General features: G+C 43.5%; 1 protein-coding gene across 9 annotated transcripts in view; it reads right to left on the reverse strand.

Moving 5' to 3' along the window:
• Gapvd1 (GTPase activating protein and VPS9 domains 1) overlaps nt 1–21,985 on the reverse strand; it is an 80,770-nt gene extending 58,785 nt beyond the window's left edge. For 7 of the 9 annotated variants that reach the window (XM_057754559.1, XM_057754557.1, XM_057754558.1 and 4 more), the window contains exon 1: nt 21,822–21,985. The gene's annotated coding sequence lies outside the window, so the exon portion shown is untranslated. Of the gene's footprint in view, nt 1–4,983; nt 5,003–9,285; nt 9,394–21,821 lie in introns of those variants that run through there. The other 2 variants (XM_057754552.1, XM_057754553.1) reach the window with 2 other exon arrangements.
• Nucleotides 21,986–22,322: the final 337 nt, after the last annotated feature.

A 22,322-nucleotide genomic window follows, 5' to 3' on the forward strand; every position in this document is an offset into this window, starting at 1 on the left:
TTCTGACATTACTCAACAAACATTCTTAACTACTGAGCCATCTGTCCAGCTTACATATATATTATATTTTGGAAATACTGTCTCACATAGGCCACACTAGCTTTGAATTCTTTTTGTACCTAAAGATGCTTTTGAGCTCCTGTTCATCCTGACTCAACCTCCCAAGCTGGGGTTACAGGGATGAGCCAACATGCCCCATTTACGTGTACTGGGGGTTAAACCCAGGGTCTGTGCATGATAGGCAAGTACTCTACCATCTGAGGCACATTCTCAGCCCTTTTGCTGGTTTTCTGAGACAGTCTCCTATAGTCCAGGCAAGCCTTAAATTCACCTTGTAAATGAGAATGACCTGGACCTCCTGATCCTCCTGTCTTAGTCTCCCAAGACCTGAAATTAAGGTATGCACCTACACACCTAGTGGGCTATCTCTGGATTAGAACTAACAAAAGCAAATACACTCTAAATCTGCTTAGGGAGGAACCTCTGCTCATTAGCGATGGGGCCATCTTCGACTGCTTCCACAGAGCAATGCGCCTGTTGATTCTGTCTTTCAATAATCTCATTACTTTTCCTCCTTCCCCTGGGAATCTGTCCGCACCTCACCTGAAAGAAAGCCTATAACTAGCTGATTTCCTTGCTCCCCAAAGTCTGTTCTCCTAGTAACACTAAGTGTACCTTAAAGTCACATCATTTTATTCTTTGACTAGAAACTATCCCAAGGCTCTACCTTATACTCAGAATGAAATCTAAAGTCCTATGCAGTCTTCCCTATCTACAACTTTGACACTCCAGCCCCTACCACAAGCATTTACCACAGATACCTACTTGATTATTAGCCATCTTTACTGGGGGCTTCCACCTCTCTATGCCAGAACTTTTCTGTGTTGTTCACTACTCTAATCTCAGGCCTGGGTGAGGGCCTAGTCCACAGTAGTAACTGAATAAATATTTGCCAAAGGTGTGAATGAAACTATTCTTATTTATCTAATAACTAAACAGTTACAAATAGCATACATATTTTAAATCATTATTTAAGCTATATCCTTGAACTGCCAAACCACAAATGTTTTTTATTAATAATAGAAATACCTATATTTAAGACAACAAAATAAGCTGGGCAGTAGTGGCACACACCTTTAATCCCAGCATTCAGGAAGCAGAAGCATATGGATCTCTGCGTAAAGCCAGCCTGGTTTACAGAGTGAGTTCCAGGACAGCTAGGGTTACACACAGAAACCTTGTCTCGAAAAAAAAACAAAAACAAAAACAAAAAAAAAACAACCAAAATTTTAAGAGCAATTATTGTGAGGTAAGGACTACAGCTCAGTGGTAGAGAACTGTCTAACCTGCTAGAGGCACTGGCTTCAATCCTTAGCACTAAAACCCAAAAAATGACAATTAAGGAAATGAATGAGGTTTTTTGTTGTAGCCCTGGCTGTCCTGGAACTCACTCTGTAGACCAGGCTGTCCTTGAACACAGAGATCCTGTCTCTGTCTCCTGAGTACTGGAATTAAAGGCGTGTGCCACCATCTCCCAGCTTTGTTTTTTTGTTTTTGTTTCTTGTTTTTTTGTTGTTACTTAGACTTTCAATGCCAAGAATAATCTTAGTTTTTCCTCACTGCATTGCACCCCCAAGCGGGTGGCAGGTGTGTTCTGCCAGCCTCATCTGACAGTTCAGGAAGTGATGGACTCCGCTGCACGATTCAGGTCTGTCTGACTCTGAAGAAGCACCGTTCTCAGTCATCTAATCTCAACATTTGTTAGTCGTGTCTACTTTGATTTCTTAGTTGTGCTTTGTGCTAAGGATTTTTTTTTAATCTGCTGGTTTTATAGAATATTATTTAGGGCTGGAGAGATGGCTCAGTGGTTAAGAGCATTGCCTGCTCTTCCAAAGGTTCTGAGCTCAATTCCCAGTAACCACATGGTGGCTCACAACCATCTGTAATGAGGTCTGGTGCCCTCCTCTGGCTTGCAGACATACACACAGAATAATGTATACATAATAAATAAATAAACATTAAAAAAAAGAATATTATTTGACTTCTAGCAGTATCTACTTGGTTTAAATTCAAACACAAATACTACATAAACTGGGAAGGCTATAGAGAAAATAAAGTCTTTGCATACTGTTGGTGGAAATTTAATTTTGTGTCATCACTATGGAAAGCAACAATATTATTTTCCAAAATTTTAAAAAAGAATTACCTCATGAGCTAGTGGCCCCACTACTGGTTATCTACAAAGGACATGGAGCCAGTCTGTAAAAAAGCAGCTGCACTGTTCACTGTACCAGCCACTGTCTGGAGCCACTCCAAGTGCCCATCAACAGACAGTGAATAGCGAGCTGGTTCTCTGTGGACTACAGGTCTCCAGCTCAAGTCACCAGGCCTGGCAGCAGGCAGCTTGACCCTCTGAGCCATCTTGTTAGTCCTAACGACATGGCTTTAGAGACTTTTTTATTTTGTTTTGTTTTTGAAATAGGGTTTTTCTGAAGCTTTGCAGACTGTCCTGGAACTCATTCTACAGAACAAGCTGGCCTTGAACTCACAGAGACCTGCCTCTGCCTTCCAAATGCTGGGATTAAAAGCATGAACCACCACAGCCCATCTTTAGTGATCATTTTAATAAATTTAGGCCAAGCTGGGTGTGGTGGTGCACGCCTATAATCCCTGCATTCAGGAGGCAGAGGCAGGCAGATCTCTGTGAATTTGAGGCCAGACTAGTCTATAGAGCTAGTTCCAGGACTGGCTTCATAGCTACTGAGAAACCCTGCCTCGAAAATAAATAAATAAGCAACCTCAGGCCACAGGCAAGCTTGCTAAGCATTTTACTTTAAACAGAATTATAAGCTTTCCTTTCTATAATAAACTGGTCAGAATGTCATTAAAAAAAAATCTGACCACGGCTTATCCTGCAAAACAAAATTTTAAGAACTATTATTGGGACTAAGGAGTATAGGTTTTGTGTGTGTGTGCTAGAATATTATGTGGCCAATGTAGGGATATAGCCCCACCCATTGGGGGCGTGTTCGCCTCGGGCTAATGTTTACAGATAAATCTGCCGGATAAATCTGCCGGGCGTGATCCCAGCAGCCCTTTTCTTTTGCTCCGCTTTTCCTGTTCTCCGCGGGAACCTGTGGTCCTGTAAGTCTATTTCCTTATTAAAGCTGTATATATCTATATAATCTGTCTGCATTCATTTACGCCGCCACAGGCCAAAAAAAAAAAAGAAGGGAGAAAAGGAAAATTCTTACATGTGCAACACGGATGGAACTAAAGATATTATGTTAAATGAACAACCCAGCCCCAGGAAAACCAACTACTGCGTGAACTCACTCACATGCTGGTGCAGAAAGGCTGACCTCACAGAAGCAGAGTCTGAGATAGTAAGGACAGGAGGAATTAGGAAATATTACAGTTAGAAGAAAAAAATAAAATATCTATCCTATAAGCATAGTAACTATAGTTAATGACAATATGTTAAATGTATTGATTGTATTCCTCCTCCCTTCATACTACCCTCTGGGATAGGCTTTCCTACAGACCAGGCTGCCTCAATGTAGCCTTACCATGTAGGTAAAAATAACCACAACACTGACACAATATACACACAGTATATAAAGATGTTCATACTTGTTAATTGGTCTTGATTTCTTAGAGCATATTTCCAAACCCCTTTACTTAAAATTCAAAATCAGTCTACCTCAGCCTATCCATCCAAGCCTATTTTACACTGTTACATTAATTTTTTTTTATGTATAGTGCTTATACAAGTGTGTGTTCATAGTACATGCATACACCATGGTGCACGTGTGGAAGGAAGAGGACAACTTTCAGGACCTGGTTCTCTTTCCACTGTAGTATCCAGAGACGAAACTCAGGTCATGGGCAGAGGCAGGTGGCTCTCTGGTCCACATAGCTAGTTCCGGGATAGCCAGGGCTACAGAGAGAAACCTTGTATCAAAAAATAAAACATAGGCCGGACGGTGGTGGCCCACGCCTTTAATCCCAGCACTCGGGAGGCAGAGGCAGGCGGATCTCTGGGAGTTCGAGACCAGCCTGGTCTACAAGAGCTAGTTCCAGGACAGGCTCCAAAGCTACAGAGAAACCCTGTCTCGAAAAATCAAAAAAAAAAAAAGGAAAAAGAAGAAAGAAAAGAAGAAAAGAGCTCAGGTGACATCAAAGAACTGGTACCATTTGGCACGGTGGTGGACACCTGCAAGTCTAGCATAAAGTCACAAGCAGGATCACTGCACATTCTAGGACAGCCGGGACTACTGTGAGTTTCAGGCCAGCAAAAGCTACAAAAAGACCTTGTCTCAAATAACAGTAGTATAATATACTTAACAATGTTGTAAGAGTCAAGGTTTAGCCAAGAAAAGCTATCACAAATATATATTGCTCCTAAAATTTGCATGCATTTTCAATATTAGTTAATTTCATTTTGAAAGGGTCAAAAACTAACTCTAACCACTTAAGTTCACTACTTACCACTTTTCTACAAAAATTATATATACACAATACACACACCACATACTATATGCTACCCATTCATATTAAATCAGACTTTGAGGAATAATTTAAGCTTCTCAACTCATACAGTTAAAACATCACTTAGGCCGGCTAGGAATGACACAGGCTGTTACAGCATCATTCCACAATGGTATGCGGAAGTGACAGGCCAACTATGGCTTGCAAATCAAAATTAGCCTGCTGTTTGTTTGTATTCATAAAGGTTGGTCTGGAGGTTTTGTTTCTGAGATTTTTTTTTACAAAGTTAAATTTGTTTTTGACAATTTCATACATGTATATAATGCAATAATCATTCTTCCCTGCCACTATTACCCTCTCATACCCATTAACTACCTCTCCCTCCCCCATTAGTTCCTTTGTCAGATTAAGGACTTTTGATTTTATGACCCATTTAATTTAACTTAATAAAGATTTTAAAATTTTATTTATGTCTGGCATGGTGGCACATACCTTTATTTCTAGCACTCAGGAGATAGAGGCAGGTAAGTTCAAGACCAGTTTGGTGTACACAGAACATTCCAGGTCAGCCAATTAGGGAAACATATCTCAAATTTATCATCATCAGCAGCAGGATCATCACCATTATCATCATCATCATCAATGTATTGGCAGTTTGGCACATGCCATAGTGTCCACAGAGGATCAGAGAGCAATTCTGTGTAGTCAGTTTTTTCCTTTCACCTTTATGGAAATTTCAAAGACCAAACTCAGGTTGCCAGATTTGCAAGGCAAGCAACTTTACCTACCTCAGACTTCTAAAACTTTTAAAGATTTATTTTAACTTTGTGTGAGTGTGTGCATGTGAGTGCAGGTGCCCACAGAGGCCAGGAGAGGGCAGTGGGTCTCCTGAAGCTGGCTGGAATCACAAGTGGTTGTTAGTCACCTGACACGGATTCGGGGAATCAAACTCAGGCCTTCTGCAAGAGCAGCACATGCAATTGAGCCCACTGATCCACTCCCAGCCCCTTAATAAGGTTTTATGGAACACAGCTATGTCCATCCAGTCATGTTGTCTGTAACTGTTTCATGGTGAAATGGCAGGGGGAATAGCAGCCAGTCTTCTATGGCTCATTTGGCCTCTACAGAAAGATTGCCAACCTCTAACAAGCAGGTTTATTTCCTCTAAGGAAGAGTATGGAACAACCTAATAAGGCTCAATTTTTGAGCTAAAAATATATCAGCAGTTTCAAGAAGAATACATTTGTACAAGTGTCAACAGCTAATAGGACATAGTGACAGACAATTGCAATCCCAGCACTTTGGGAGATGAAGGTGGGAAGATCAAAAGTTCAAGGCCATCCTCAAATAATACAAGTTTGAGAACAATGTGAGTTATATAAGGCTGTTTCTCAAAAAGAGAAAGTATTCCAAAATGTATAATGGGATAGGAATAACATTTCACACCTTATGAGAATCTCTACTTAAAAGCATCCCAATTTAATAATAATGTAACTACTAATTTTAAATTTCAACATAGCATATAGAGTTCAAGTAAACAGCTTAACATTCAGCTTAATCTTAGGTTCCCTCTCCCTCTCTCCTTCTTTTTTTTTTTTTTTTTTTTTTTTTTGAGACAGGGTTTCTCTGTGGTTTTTGGAGCCTGTCCTGGAACTAGCTCTTGTAGACCAGGCTGGTCTCGAACTCACAGAGATCCGCCTGCCTCTGCCTCCCAAGTGCTGGGATTAAAGGCGTGCGCCACCACCGCCCGGCCTCTCTCCCTCTTTCTGAGGGACTGGGTCTGCACATGCAACCCTGTTGTTGACATCTGCAATACAGAAGCCTCCTTGTAACTTCTATTGTACTAGAGGTCACAAATTACCTTGCACACGCTAGGCACTCCACCACTAAACTGCAACCTTGGCCCAAATAATTACCCTTTATTAACATTAAGAGAGTGAACATGAAACCACATCCAACTTATTACCTAATTTAGAGGATGCTTTAGTCAATAACGCAGAGGGGAAACTAAAACTGGAGTAGATCTAAGGAACTTAAGACTGGCCCCTACCCATATAACCTTTAAGCCCTGCACTCAGGAGACAGAGGCAGGTCAACCTGAGTTTGTAGCCAGCCTGAACAACAAAGTGACTGCAAGGCCAGCCAGGACCCTGTCACAAAAGCAAACAAAATCCATGATGATCTCTGACACCTACTGTCTTGTGACATGTGACCTCTGACAAGTGATGTCATGTGACCAGTGACTGATCACTAAATTTAGGAATGATATCCTTATTTTTCCACACAGAAAACAATTTAAGAGAACCGTAAGTCCTAAAACTGAAAACCGGGCAGTGGTGGCGCACGCCTTTAATCCCAGCACTCAGGAGGCAGAGGCAGGCGGATCTCTGTGTGTTCGAGGCCAGCCTGGTCTAAAACAGCTAGTTCCAGGAAATCCTGTCTCTTAAAAAAAAATTAAAAAAAAAAAAAGATGTTTCAACTAAAAATTACACACTGATAATTAAATGCAATGAGCATGTTAGAAGAGAATGAGGACATAGTGTGTTAGAAGAAAAAATGAGAAAAACTGAATAAACTTTTTTTTTTCTTTTTCGAGGCAGGGTTTCTCTGTGGTTTTGGAGCCTGTCCTGGACCTAGCACTTGTAAACCAGGCTGGTCTCGAACTCACAGAGATCCGCCTGCCTCTGCCTCCCGAGTGCTGGGATTAAAGGCGTGCACCACCACCGCCCGGCTAAAACTGAATAAACTATGAACTTGGTTATAACAGTCTATCAACACTGTTCACTACTTGTATTAAGTATTGCAGACTAGTGTAAAATGGTAGGAAGTAGGAAAACTTGATAATGAGAACTCCGCATTATCTTTTCTTTTTTGGGGGGAGGGGTACTGTTTGTTTCTTTTTTTTTTTTTTTTTTTTTTTTTTTTTTTTTTTTTTTTTTGGTTTTTCGAGACAGGGTTTCTCTGTGGTTTTGGAGCCTGTCCTGGAACTAGCTCTTGTAGACCAGGCTGGTCTCGAACTCACAGAGATCCGCCTGCCTCTGCCTCCCGAGTGCTGGGATTAAAGGCGTGCACCACCACCGCCCGGCTAAAACTGAATAAACTATGAACTTGGTTATAACAGTCTATCAACACTGTTCACTACTTGTATTAAGTATTGCAGACTAGTGTAAAATGGTAGGAAGTAGGAAAACTTGATAATGAGAACTCCGCATTATCTTTTCTTTTTTGGGGGGAGGGGTACTGTTTGTTTCTTGAGACAGGGTTTCTTTGTGTAGCCCTGGATATCCTGGAACTCACTCTGTAGACCAGGCTAGCCTAGAACTCTCAGAAATCCACCTGCCTATGCCTCCCAAGTGCATATGTCATATGCACATATGGCAGACTTTTTTAATTACATAGATAATATGCTTCTAAATTCAAATACTCAGGTCAATAAAATCATATAAACTTGAAAAAAGTATTAACACAGCAATGTATCCCAGTCTCTATCAACTACTGCTCAGAAAAGGCACCAACAACCTATGATGTTCTAGACCAGACCAACATTCTGTGACATACAGTATTATACTAGGTTTTTCTTTTAGTTTGCTGTGATTAAAAAACTAATTACAGGGCTGGAGAAATGGCTCAGCGGTTAAGAGCATTAGTTGCTCTTCCAGAAGTCCTGAGTTCAAGTCCCAGCAACCACATGATGGCTCACAACCATCTGTAATGAGATCTGGCACCTTCTTTTGGTGTGCAGGTATACGTGCACACAGAACACTGTATATATACACAATAAATCAGTCTTTTAAAAAATAAAATACAGAATTTCATCACACAAATTTCCAGAGATCTTACATTTTGCACTAATTTCATATGTGGAGTGAGGTAACTATTTCCTAGGTAAAACTATTTAAGAAAACTAGGTTTTCGGGGTTGACTGAATCTATGGTCTCCCACATGACAAGCAAGCACTACCACTGGGCAATACACTCCCTGAAAAGCCGTTGGCTTTTTGTTTGTTTGTTTGGTTGGTTGGTTTTTGGTTTTTTTGAGTCAGGGTTTTATTGTGTAACAGACTTGACTGTCCTGGTACTAGCTCTGTAACTAGCTTCAAACTCTGAGATCCTCCTGCCTCTCCTCCAAGTGCTGGGAAAAAAACAACTTTTATGTTAACTTTGACCCAAAAGCAAACCTTACTTAAGCTACCAGAAGTATTGGTTGAGTCAGAGCACAGTGGTACAAGTCAGCAACTCCAGCATTCAGGACACTGAAGCAGAATGGTTTGAAACCAGACTAAGAGATAAAAACCCCAATGAAGGGGGCTGGAGAGATGGCTCAGAGGTTAAGAGCACTGGTTGCTCTTCTAGAGATCCTGAGTTCAATTCCCAGCAACCACATGGTGGCTCACAACCATCTGTAATGAGATCTGGCGCCCTCCTCTGGCGTGTGGGCATACACGGAGGCAGAATGTTGTGTACATAATAAATAAATCTTTTTTAAAAAAAAAAACCCTATTGAAATAACCAGGGTCTTAGCAAGGGATGCACCTTAGTAGCAGAATGCTTGTCTGGATTGAACATACTAAAAAGTAGTAGCCAGCATTTAAGAGAACTTGTTAATCTTGCAGAGGATCCTGGTTCGAGTCCTAGCACCCACAGGGTAGTATACAACCATATAACTCCAGTTCCAGGGAATCCAACCCCCTTTTCTGACCTCCACAGGCACCAAGACAGGCACATGATACTCATACTCACATGCAGCAAAACATCCACACACATAAACAAAAAAGTACAGCAGTCAATGGCTTACACCTGTAATTCCTGCTAGGTCTTGGGAAGCTGACAGATGAGCGCTCAAGGCCAGCCTGGGTTAGGCAGTGAGTTAGCCAGCTGGGCTACAGTAGGACAATGTGTCTACCTGGAGAGTAACAGAGACATGAAGAACAGTTTCAACTGACTAGTGCTTAGGAATACATAACGATCACATCTCAAGCTTGCAATACACGGAACACTATGACTTCCTGTTTGTTTTAGTTTGGGCACTGGAAGCTAAACCTGAAGCCGAATGCATGCTAAGTATGTTCTCTACCAACCTGAAGCCAAATGCATGCTAAGTATGTTCTCTACCAACCTGAAGCCGAATGCATGCTAAGTATGTTCTCTACCAACCTGAAGCCGAATGCATGCTAAGTATGTTCTCTACCAACCTGAAGCCGAATGCATGCTAAGTATGTTCTCTACCAATCTGAAGCCGAATGCATGCTAAGTATGTTCTCTACCAACCTGAAGCCGAATGCATGCTAAGTATGTTCTCTACCAACACTTCTAATCCAGAAGGTAAGTATTTTTTTTTCCCTTCATTGGTTAACATTTATTTACTTGGGTGGGAGAATGTCACACATGTGGAAATCAGAAGTCAGAGGACAGCCTTGGAAGTCTGTGCTCTCCCTATACCATGTGGGTTCTGGGATGGAGAACTCAAGTCCTCAGTATTGGCGGCAAGCACCTTTGCCCTCAGAGACATCTATAAGTATTCCTTATTCTTTTTTTTTTTTTGGTGACTATGTAACCCAAACTGGTCTGGAATTCACTGTGTAGACCAGTAGACCAGGCTGACCTTGAACTCAAGAGATCCATTGCCTCTGCTTAAATTCTGGAATTAACAGTGTGCACTACCACACCTAATGATGTGGAAGTATTCTTTTTTTTTTTTTTAAAGATTTATTGATTTATTTATTATGTATATAGTGTTCTGCCTGCAGCCCAGAAGAGGGCACCAGATCTCATTACAGATGGTTGTGAGTCACCATGTAATTGCTGGGAATTGAACTCAGGACCACTGGAAGAGCCAGTGCTCTCAACCTCTGAGCCATCTTTCCTGTCTGTTATATATTCTTAATTACAACATAGAGCTATAAACAATTTAATTACCTGGAACTAGCTCTTGTAGACCAGGCTGGTCTTGAACTCACAGAGATCCGCCTGCCTCTGCCTCCCGAGTGCTGGGATTAAAGGCGTGCGCCACCACCGCCTGGCTGTGTTTTTAACCACTAAGCCATTCACTGTCTCCCAACTACGAGTGCTTTAATTTATGGTCAAGGTTATCACTTACAGTTGCCCCACTCATAGAGGATGGAAGAGAAGAGGCTAACGGAGAGCAAAGGGATTGAGTGTGACCATCATACATTAAAAGCATGTAAGAAACTGCCAAAGAATGAATTAATTAAATGTAAGTAAATTACGGTCACACTCTTGAACAAGTACTTACATGTAAATCAGAGTGCAGACATGTTTTCTTGGGAAGCTTCCCACTATCTGGCAAGGTAAGTTTTAGTTGGACTTCAGGACTACATAAAGAATCTCAACTCCGCCGGGCGATGGTGGCGCACGCCTTTAATCCCAGCACTTGGGAGGCAGAGGCAGGTGGATCTCTGTGAGTTCGAGACCAGCCTGGTCTACAGAGCTAGTTCGAGGACAGGCTCCAAAGCCACAGAGAAACCCTGTCTCGAAAAAAAAAAAAAAAAAAAAAAAAAAAAGAATCTCAACTCCTTCAAATCTAAGGAGGAAGTAATAGAGAAACAGATCAGCAATTGAGAGCACTGACTGCTCTTCCAGAGGACCTGGGTCCAATTCTTGGCATCCATATGCTGTTCACAATTGTCTGTGACATCAGTTCCAGGGAACCTGACACTCGTGACAAGTGCACATACAGGTAAAAACACCAATGCACTTAAAATGCAATAAATAATTTTTTAATTAGGAAAAAACTTCTAGGAATTAACCCAGAATATTACCAAAAAGCCAGGCCATGAATGCTTTTAATCCCAGTATGGTGCTTGTTGTTCTCTTGGAAGAACATTCACTAGCTCACAACTGCCTTGTACTCCAACCCCAGGAAGACTGGTGCCCTCTGCCAGCCTCCTCAGGCTTGTATGCCAAGATCACACATGCACACACACATACGCACGCACACAAACACACTTAAAAATTAAATAAGAGGGTGGCTGGAGAGATGGCTCAGAGGTTAAGAGCACTGGCTATTCTTCTAGAGGACCTGGGTTCAATTCCCAGCACCCACATGTCAGCTCACGACTATCTATAACTCAAGTTCCAGTGGAACCGGCTCCCTCAAACGCCAATGCATATAAAAATAAAAAATAAATAAGGAGCTGAAGAGATGGCTCACTGGTTAAGAGCATTGACTGCTCATTCAGAGGACCCAGGTTCAGTTCCAAACGGAAGCTCACTGCTGTCTGTAACTCCAGTCCCAGGGAATCTGACACCTTCTTCTGGTCTTCCATGACACAATACACACTTGTCACACAGACATACCTGCAAGCAAATCACCCATACACATAAAATAAAAATAAATAATTTAAAAAAAAAAAAAGAGGGCTGAAAAGATGTCTCAGGTTAAAATCACTGACTGCTCTTCCAGAGGACCAGGGTTCAGTTCCAGCACCCATATGGCAGGTCACACTGTCTGTAACTCCAGTTTCAGGGCATCTGACACCTTTACACCAGTGCACATAAAATAAAGTTAAATATTTTCAAAAGAAAGAAAAAGCAGTAGCCTACAAGCTATAATTTATCACATTTTTCATTTCTTTATTATTGTTTTTAAGGCAATCTTATAAAGCCTAAGATGGCTTCAAATTCATTATGTAGTCAAGGATGACCTGAACTTCTGTCTCTACTTCCCAAGTACTGGGATTCCAAGTGTATACTACAACACCTGGACAGTTTATAAAATGTTGGGGTTAAAGCCAACATCATAGATCTTACACAAGCACTCTAACTACTGAGGCACAGCTCCAAGCTGGAATGCTGATATTATAATAATCACAAGTACTCACCACAAACACCAATCAGCATTACTACCACTGTAATACCCAGCATCCATCTTTGGAAGCCCCTCCCCCTGGGAGTTGCCTTGGTCCGGACTCCACTCCAGGAAAGCCCGCCAAATGCTGACCCCTCCTCATGGAGGGTCAGGACCACTCCCACAGGCTATTTAGGCTTACTCCAGAGGGGGAAAAAAAAGGAACACGTGGTCTCAGGGTTTGTGTGGACTCTCCCTCCCTCTGTCTCCCCTCCCCCCATGCTCCCGTGCCACTCGGAAGCACTGCATTGATTAAACGTGGGCATCTTTGATTTGGTCTAATCTGGTTTGATTTAAATCATTTGCGTCGGTGGAGGGGCTCTTCTTAACAATCACGACTATGTTTCTACCCAAAAGAAACGTCTTGGCCTAAAAGTCAGTTGTCACCAGGTAGTGAAGGCACACGGCTTTAATCCCAGCACTGAAGAGGCAGAAGCAGGAAGATCTCTGAGAGTTCAAAGCCAGCGTGGTTTACAAAGCAAGTTCCAGGACAGCTAAGGCTGTTACACAGAGAAAGCTTGTCCAGGGGGAAAAAAAATCAGTTATAGGAGTGTAGTGATGTGGGATGTCACTGTATGCTGTGAATATGTGTTGCTTTTATTGGTTGATGAATAAAGCTGCTTTGGCCTATGGTAGGGCAGAATACAGCTAGGCAGGAAATCCAAGCAGGGATACAGGGAGAAAGGAGGCGGAGTTGAGGGGAGGTGCCAACAGTCACTGGAGAAGATGGCAGAGCATTACAGGCAAGCCACAGGGCACATGGTGGTATACAATTTATTAGAAATAGGTTAATTCATATGTAGAGCTCGCCAGCAAGAAGCCTGAGCTACCGATCAAACGTTTATAATTAATATTAAGCCTCCAAAGATTACTGCATTAAGCAGCTGTGGGGACTGACGGGAGGGAGAGAAACTGGTCCAGTGGGACTAGATGGGACAGAGAAAAGACTTCCAGCTATCGAGTGGGGGCTGGCATAGCATGCTCAATACAGAGGGCAGCTTTCTTGAGTAGGTTCTTTCCTTCCACTTTCACATGGGCTCCAGGAACTGAACTCAGGTCAACCGACTTTCACAGCAGGCACTCTTTTCTACAGAGTCAGCGCCTTGGCTCTAAAATACCTCTTCAAAAGAACCCAACCAGTAAAATGCCCTCATTTAAAAATAAAAAAAATTCTCACTGGATCTGGAGAAATGGCTCAGGAAGTAAAAGTACTTGCTGATTTTGCAAAGACCTGGGGTAAGTTCCCAGCACCCACATGGTGACTCAAAACTGTAACTCCAGTTCCAGGATCTCAGATGCCCTCCTCTGATCTCCTTGGGTAACAGACACTTATGCAGTGCATAAACATACACACGGGCATACATATAAAATAAAAATAAATAAACCTTTAAAATTAAAATTCCATAAAAATGGAATTCATGGCCGGGCGGTGGTGGCGCACGCCTTTAATCCCAGCACTCGGGAGGCAAAGGCAGGCGGATCTCTGTGAGTTCGAGACCAGCCTGGTCTACAAGAGCTAGTTCCAGGACAGACTCCAAAACCACAGAGAAACCTTGTCTCGAAAAACCAAAAAAAAAAAAAAAAAAAAAAGGAATTCATACTTCTGCAATATTTTATATAATACCCAAGAAAAATATCTCAAATATCTCGATAAGTTTTTAGCTCTTACTATCACTGCTAATTATTTTATGTTTTAAAATGATGGAACAAAAACTCAGAGGCTAGAGAGATGTCTCAGCAGTTAAGAGCATTTGTTGCTCTTGCAAAGGATCCAGGCTCAGTGCCCAGTATCCACAAAGCAGCTCACAACTGTCCATAACTTCAGTTTCAGAGGATTCAATACCCTCTTCTGGTCCCCAAGGGCTCCAGGAACACATATGGTGCACACACAGACAAGTAGGCAGGCAAAACACTTGTATACATAAAATGAAAAATAAAATAATTTAATTTAAAAAAAAAACTTTTAAGCCAGGCAATGATGGTGCATGCCTTTAATCCCAGCACTAGAGAGGCAGACAGGTGGATCTCTAAGATCAAGGCCAGTCTGATCTACAGATCAAGTTCCAGGACAGCCAGGGCTACAGAGAAACTCAGTCTCAAAAACCAAAATATAAATAAAAAACACTCAGAGAGAACCTTAAAGTTATTCCTGTTGGAATCTAAGTTGGAGTATTACACCCCTAAATGGCTAGTTAATGGGTACTTTATTTTAGTAGAAAGTCAAAGTTAGATTCCTAGCCGGGCATGGTGGTGTACACCTTTAATACCAGCACTCAAAAGGCAGGGTAGGCAGATCTCTGTGAGTGAATTCAAGGCTCATATGGTGTACATAGCACAGTCCAGGCCAGTCAGAGATACATAGCAAGACCTTGTGTGATGGTTTGAGGAAAATGGCCACCGGCGGGAGTGGCATTACCAGGAGGTGTAGCCTTGCCGGAGGAAATGTGTCACTGTGGGCAATGGGCTTTGGGGTCTCTTTGTCAAGCTTCTCTCAGTGTGAGTCAGTGGACCTTCTGTTGTCTATAGATGCAGCACTCCCAGCTCCAGCACCACATCTGCCTGCACACTGCCATGCTCCACGTCATTATCATAATGGACTGAACCTGTGTAACTGTAAGTGTGCCACCTCAATTAAATGATTTCTTTATAAGAGTTGTCATGGTGTCTCTTCACGGCAATAAAAAACCCTAACTAAAACACCCTGTATCAAAAATTGAAATAAATAAAATGAAAGGTTAGATCCTTTGGGTTCTAAAGAAGGAAGGAAAGGCCGGGCGATGGTGGTGCACACCTTTAATCCCAGCACTCGGGAGGCAGAGGCAGGCGGATCTCAGTGAGTTCGAGACCAGCCTGGTCTACAGAGCTAATTCCAGGACAGGCTCCAAAGCCACAGAAAAATCCTGTCTCGAAAAACCAAAAAAAAAAAAAAAAAAAAAAAGAAGGAAGAAAAGATGAACTAAGTTGTTAAGTTGTTTTCCTTCTAAGGTGGCTTCCAACTTTCATGTCCTGACTCATCCTCTAAACACTGGGATTTGTGAGTAGGCGCAGCGTGTCAGCCTCTGAGATGAAATACCTTTTTTTTTTTTTTTTTTTTTTTGGTTTTTTTGAGGCCGGATTTCCCTATAGGTTTTGAGCCTGTCCTGGAACTAGCTCTTGCAGACCGCGCTGGCCTCGAACTCACAGAGATCCGCCTGCCTCTGCCTCCTGAGTGCTGGGATTAAAGGTGTGCGCCACCACCGCCCAGCCTGAGTTAAAATACTTTCTTAAAAAAGAAACAAACAGAAAAAAAAAAAAAAAAGCCACCACCACCACCAAAAACCTGTTTGCTCTTTCTTTAGCTTTTCTGGTATAGAAATCTGTTGCTCACATGTGAATCATTCACGACTGTAATCCCAGCATGTGAGAGGCTAAAACACAAGTACTACAAGTTCAAGGCTAGCCTGGGCTACACAGTGATACCCTATTCCCAAAGGGAAAAAGCAATATTCTTTAAAAAAAAAAAAAAAAAAAGCGGAGGGGGCGGTTATTTAGGGGCTCAAGAGATAGCTCAGAGGTTAGGAGCACTGGCTGCTCTTCCAGAGGTTCTAAATTCAATTCCCAGCAACTACATGGTGGCTCACAACTGTCTATAATGAGATCTGGTGCCCTATTCTGGCCTGCAGGCATACACGCAAGCAGAACACTGCATACATAATAAATAAATAAATAAATAAATAAATAAATCTTTTTTAAAAAATTTATTTAGTCATTAGCCAGGCAGTTCATGCCTTTAATCCCAGCACTCAGAAGGCTGGGGCAGGTGGATCTCTGTGAATTTGAGGGCAGCCTGGTCTACAGTGTGAGTTCCAGGACAGCCAGAGCTGACTACACAGTAAGACTGCTTCAAACTCTCTCCCCTAAAATACATATATTTTCATGTATTTATGTGTGTGAGTGCTCTTCATTCACACCAGAAGAAGGAATCTGATCCCATTAGAGACGGTTGTGAGCCATCTCTCCAGCTCCACAAAATTGATATTTACTTTTGTAAGCATTCTTAAGTTCCTTCTGTCCAAGGCACTATAGCCTTTATACATAAAACATATTTTATAAGGAGGTTCAGAGTGGGTTAAAATAGGTGAGTATGGTCTAAGTTCTGAATTTTCTTAAATATATTTATGAGTTCCTTGCCTGGTTGTATGTGTACCCCATGGGTGTCTGGTACCCATGAAGGTAAAGAAAGAAGGCACCAAGCTAAGCATGGTGGTGCACACCTTTAATCCCAACACTTAGGAGGCAGAAGCAATTGTATCACTGTGAGTTTAAGGCCAGCCTGGTCTATACAGCAAGTTCCAGGACAGCCAGGACCATTACACAGAGAAATCCTGTCTCAAAATAAAAGGTGTGGGGGAGAGCACCAGATCCCCTGGAACTGGATTACAGACAGCTGTGAGCTGCCAAATGGGTGCTGGGATTGAACTTTGAGTAGCCCACAAACTTCTAAAATTTCAAAACCATAAGCACTTATAATGGGAATGTAGCTCCACGGTAAATTGCTTGCCTAACATGTGCAGGGCCCTGGATTTGAGCTAAAGTACCACAAAGGAAATAGAAAAAAAAAAGCAAGTACTTAGTCCAAATAATTGCTTGGGAGGGTACTATTTGGCTCTGATCCTGAAGTAAAGGAAAAGGGTTTCTAGCCCTTGGTCCTTTATTAATATTTTGACTTTTTTGGTCTACTTAATCGTTCAAGAGTCACAAAAATGGGACTAGAGAGATGGCTCAGAGGTTAAGAGCACTGTCTGCTCTTCCAAAGGTCCTGAGTTCAATTCCCAGCAACCACATGGTGGTTCACAACCGTCTGTAATGAGATCTGGTGCCCTCTTCTAGCCTGCAAGAACACATGCAGGCAGAACACTATATATAATAAATGAATAAATCTTTTAAAAAAAAGAGTCACAAAAATTTAATAAAATATACATTAGTAAACAAATGAAGGAAGAGAAGAACTGGACATGTTTGATGACATGCTTTCTACTCGTCTCTGTGTGGGTGTACCAGCATTATATGGGAGTAGGACCAAGCAAGTACGGTTCTGGAAAGCAGATAACGAGGAGACATCATGTCTGCTTTATAGTTACAAGAGTCTGAGCACAGCCTTTTCTCAAGAAAATAGCTTACTAAAAAGTATAGAAACACATACATGGGCTTAAGCAGAACTGTGGCCTAGGCTTGCACACAGGAGATCTTGGGTTTGACCCATTGTGTGTGCATGTGTGCACAGTAGCGCGCACACACACACACACACATTCAGTTTTGTTGTTGCTGTTTGAATAAGGTTTTTTGTGTCTGTTTTTGAAACAGGGTCTCATGTAGCCCTCAAACTCACTCAGGAGTCAAGGCTGGCATTGAACTCTTGTTCCTCTTGCCTCCAGTAATGAATGGCTCAGATTACAAGTGTATACCACAAACAGAAAATGGTGGTGCACCCCTTTAATCCCAGAACCCTGGAGGCAGAGACAGGTGGATGGATCTCTGTGATTTTGAGACCCAGTCTATTCCAGGACACCCAAAAATGTTTCACAGAGAAACCCTGTCTCAAAACAAAACAACCAAAAACATCATCCTCAGCTACATATGAAGTTGGAGGCTAGGAAATAAAAGAGAAAGATTAACTCATTTGTCCATGGACTGTTTACTGAGCACCTACTAGGCAACAGCCCTTATTCTAGCACAACAGTGAAGAGAATGTTCCTATTGTAATAAAGATGGCATGTAAGCACAGAAGAAAAATAAAAAAAATATCTGCTGGGTGGTGGCGCACGCCTTTAATCCCAGCACTCAGGAGGCAGAGGCAGGCGGACCTCTGTGAGTTCGAGGCCAGCCTGGTCTACAAAGTGAGTTCCAGGACAGCCAGGACTGTTCCTCAGAGAAACCCTGTCTCAAAAAACCAGGGGGGAAAAAGAAAATATATACATAGATAGATATAGATATATAGAGAGATAGATATCATAACAACAGATGGCTATATGTCATAAAAGAAAAAAAGGAGTATGGGACAAAGATTTGCCACTTTGAGGCCTGCTTGGGATACACAGCAAGTTCCAAACCAACCTGGGCAAATTTGAGACCCTGTCTCAAAATGAGAAACTACAGAGCTGTGTAGAAAGACAGCTCAGTAGGAGAGTACATGTCCAGAGTGCCTGGGGCTCTGAGTCCACTCTCAGGACTACCAGAGTACCAGAACATGAAGAACTTGAAAAAAGTTTGTATTTGTCTGTTTGGTTTTTGGGTTTTCTTTTTTTTTTGGTTTTTCGAGACAGGGTTTCTCTGTGGTTTTGGAGCCTGTCCTGGAACTAGCTCTTGTAGACCAGGCTGGTCTCGAACTCACAGAGATCCGCCTGCCTCTGCCTCCCAAGCGCTGGGATTAAAGGCGTGCGCCACCACCGCCCGGCACTGGTTTTTGGGTTTTCAAGACAAGAATTTCTCCGCATAGCCCTGGCTGTCCTAGAACTCCAGCTGTAGATCAGACTGGCCTTGAACTCAGGGAGATCTGCCCGCCACCATTTTCTGAGTGCTGAAATCAAAGGCATGCACCACCACAATCCATCATCAAAAGAGAATTTTTTTTTAAAATGACTTACTAACTCTCCATAATCTATTTTTTATTTTTTGTCATATATCAAAAAATAACAACCGACCGGGTGGTGGCACACGCCTTTAACCGCAGCACTCAGGAGGCAGAGGCAGGTGGATTTCTGTGAGTTTGAGGCCAGCCTGGTCTACAAGAGCTAGTTCCAGGGCAGGCTACAGAGAAAGAAAGCTACAGAGAAATCCTGACTTGGGGGAGGGGGAGGACAACCAAAGACATATTATAGTTAAGGCTGCTATTTTTCACTTAAAGAAAGAAAAAAGGATCTCTTCCTATGTAAAGTTCACACCATCTTCATGATTTTAAGAAAACCATAAAAGGGGTGTTGGTTGCACAGCTCAGCAGCGGATTGCTTGCTTAGCATGTGCAAAGCCCTAGGGTTCCATCCACAGTGATGCAAAAACAATAAATAAAGTCCATTTATTTTAAGAAGAGGAGGACAGCTGGGGAGATGGCTCAGTTGGTAGAGTGCTTCCCACACAAGCCTGAGGATCTGAGTTCAGATTCCCAGCACCTATGCAAAAAGCCAGCACAGTGGCCAGCGCCTATAAGTGCTGCACTGGGGCAGCAAAGACAGGAGGACCCTGGGGCTTGCTGGCAAGCCAGTAAGAAATCTTGTCTCAAAAACTAAGGTGAAGCTGCTAGGTGGTGGTAGGGCATGCCTTTAATCCTAGCACTGGAGATGCAGAGGCAAGTGGATCTCTTAGTTTGAGGTGAGCCTGGCCCGTAGAGTGAGTTCCAGGCAGCAAGGGCTACACAGAGAAACCCTGTCTCAAAAAACAAAAAAATAAAGTAGAGACAGGAAGACATTCAACATGAAACTCTGGCTTCCAAAAACACGTGCATACACATGTAAACACATGAACATGTACATACCCACAACACACAAACACACACACACGAAGAAAGAAAATCAGCAGATACTAAAATTCCCTTTCACAAGTTTAAGGGCCTCAACCACTTGAAAGTGTGCAGATGCCTCAGCACAAAAATCAAAAGACCGAAGTACTCACTTCCCTTTCTTCAGCACAGTACTTTGCTGATTCCCCAGTAAACTAGATGAACTTTCTACAGTCTGGTCTAGCTTTCAAAACTACTACTCCGGTGCTTTAAAAAAAAGTCAGGAGTGGTGGCATATACCTACATCCCCAGCACTTGGAAGACAGAGGGAGGAAGAGCTACAGTAAGTTTGAGGCCAGCCTGGTATATGCACCTAGCTTTAGATCAACTGGGCAATTAGATCCTTGGTTATAAAATTCTTTTGTATGTATATTGTCTCACCCTGTCTGCTTCTCCTCCCGCCCCCAAGACAAAATCCTCTCCAAAGTTTTCTTACTTTGTTTTTTGTTATTGAGACAGGGTTTCTCTGTGTAACAGTCCTGGCTGACCTGGAACTCAATTTGAAGACCAGGTTGGCCTCCACAGAGAGTATCCTGCCTCTGCCTCCTGAGTGCTGGGATTAAAGGTGTGCGCCACCACCACCTGACCTAAAGTTTATTTTTATTTCGGGAATTCTCCATCACTTTGTGCCGTGTATTTACCTCTTTGATAATCTGTTGAACCTTAAGGACTCCTCAGATTGCTTTTAAACGCAAAATTCATACAAGTGCAGGCGGATCTCTGCGAGTTCGAGGCCAGCCTGGTCTACAACAGCTAGTTCCAGGACAGACTTCAAAGCAACACAGAGAAACCCTGTCTTGAAAAAAAATTTAAAAAAAATGAATTTATACAAGTATAAAGGAAACCTATTATACTTACATTATGAAATGAAAAATAGAAGTGTACAACTACAGCATATTACATAGGATATAACCGAAACTCCCAAACTCAAAAACATTCATCGATAAACTGATATGATATATTGAGATAACTCCAGCTGTAAACGTGACAGAAAAATATCTGTAATTTCTATTGGTGGCAAGTTCACAGGGGTTGCTAGTATTATTGTGGTTTGTTGCCTGCTTTTAGAACTGAAAGCAACAGTCGGTTTCAATTATTGGTTTGTAAATAAAGGTGTAATTTTACCCTCATTCTCGCAGAACCAGTACACTCTATCTACATTCAATCCACTGAAGAACCGTGTGCTGGAAACTTTAGTGCCAAGGCCAGAGTTTCCGAGGCAAGTCTATTTTGCTCAAACTCAAAAGTTTCATCTTAAGAACTTGATTTCACTCAATATTAACGTTAAAGAACAGAGTCCTCCTTGTACCTACCTCTCATCTCACACCTCACCATATCTCACTTTATGCAGGATAATGCATTGAATCCCGTTCGTTTCTGCGGTCTGCCCAGCCAGCAGCCGTGAAATTCTGCCGGTCCATAAAGGAGACATTGAAGGAAGAAGGGCGGGTGGAAAGAACGGACACTTGCAGACCACCACCAGCAAGTGCACAGACGCCAAGCCCGGTGCGCGTTTGCGAGTGCGCGGCGACCCCAGCACCGAGCGTCCGGAGCGTCACGGGCGGCGCTCCGAAGCCACTTGGTCCGCTCCTGGCCTCCGCGGCTCGGCTGCCCACCTGCCCCGGACGCCCACGGAGGCGACCCGCGCTACTGCGCCCCTTCCCGCCGCGTCGCGCTCCCGCCCCATCCCCCACGGCCCTGCGTCCCCGCCGCCTCAGGCCGGCCCGGGGCCCGCACGCCGCCACCTCTCCCGCGGGGTCCGGCCGCGCGGCTTTCTACCCGAGCGCCGCCCGCCGGGCACGGGGCAGGCCCGGGGCCCGGGGATCCGGGCGGGGCGGCCGTCAGGCGCGGGCTGCGGTGCTAGGCCGGACGGCGGGGCTGCCGAGCCTGGAGCGGCGCACGCGGCGCGGGCCGTCCGAAGACGCGCACTCACCGAGGAGGTCATGCGGAGGACGGCGCCCAGGTCCTCGCCGGACGGCCGCTCGGCCTCCGAGCCGTCGCCCTCGCTGCGAACTGCCACCGCCGCCCAGCCGCCGCCACAGATCGCCAGTCGGTTTCCCTGCCTCCTGCGGCGGCGCTGCCCCCTCGCCAGTGCGCGTGCGCGGCGCCGCGGGGCCCCCTGGGATCGGTGGTCCGGCCGGCGGCCGCCCTTCCGCTCCGGTAGAGCCTCCTCGCCCGGACCTGTCTGCCGAACCCCGCTCTCACCTCTCGGTGTACCTGGTGCTGGAGATGACGTGTGCCAAAAAAAAAGACACTCCTCGCTTGCCCAGGACGTCATTCGATAATTCTCTTTCTCTCTACCCCCCACACTCACTCAGGCACGCACGACGCACTCTCCCAGTTAAAAGCTATGTCAGTTGGGCGGTATCTTCATTTTTAGTATTGAATCTAATTTCTCCCTTCTCATAGGGTCGAATTTTATTGTAAAACATAC

Source organism: Chionomys nivalis, chromosome 22 (genome assembly GCF_950005125.1).
Source record: "Chionomys nivalis chromosome 22, mChiNiv1.1, whole genome shotgun sequence".
In the NCBI taxonomy this organism is placed as follows: Eukaryota; Metazoa; Chordata; class Mammalia; order Rodentia; family Cricetidae; genus Chionomys; species Chionomys nivalis.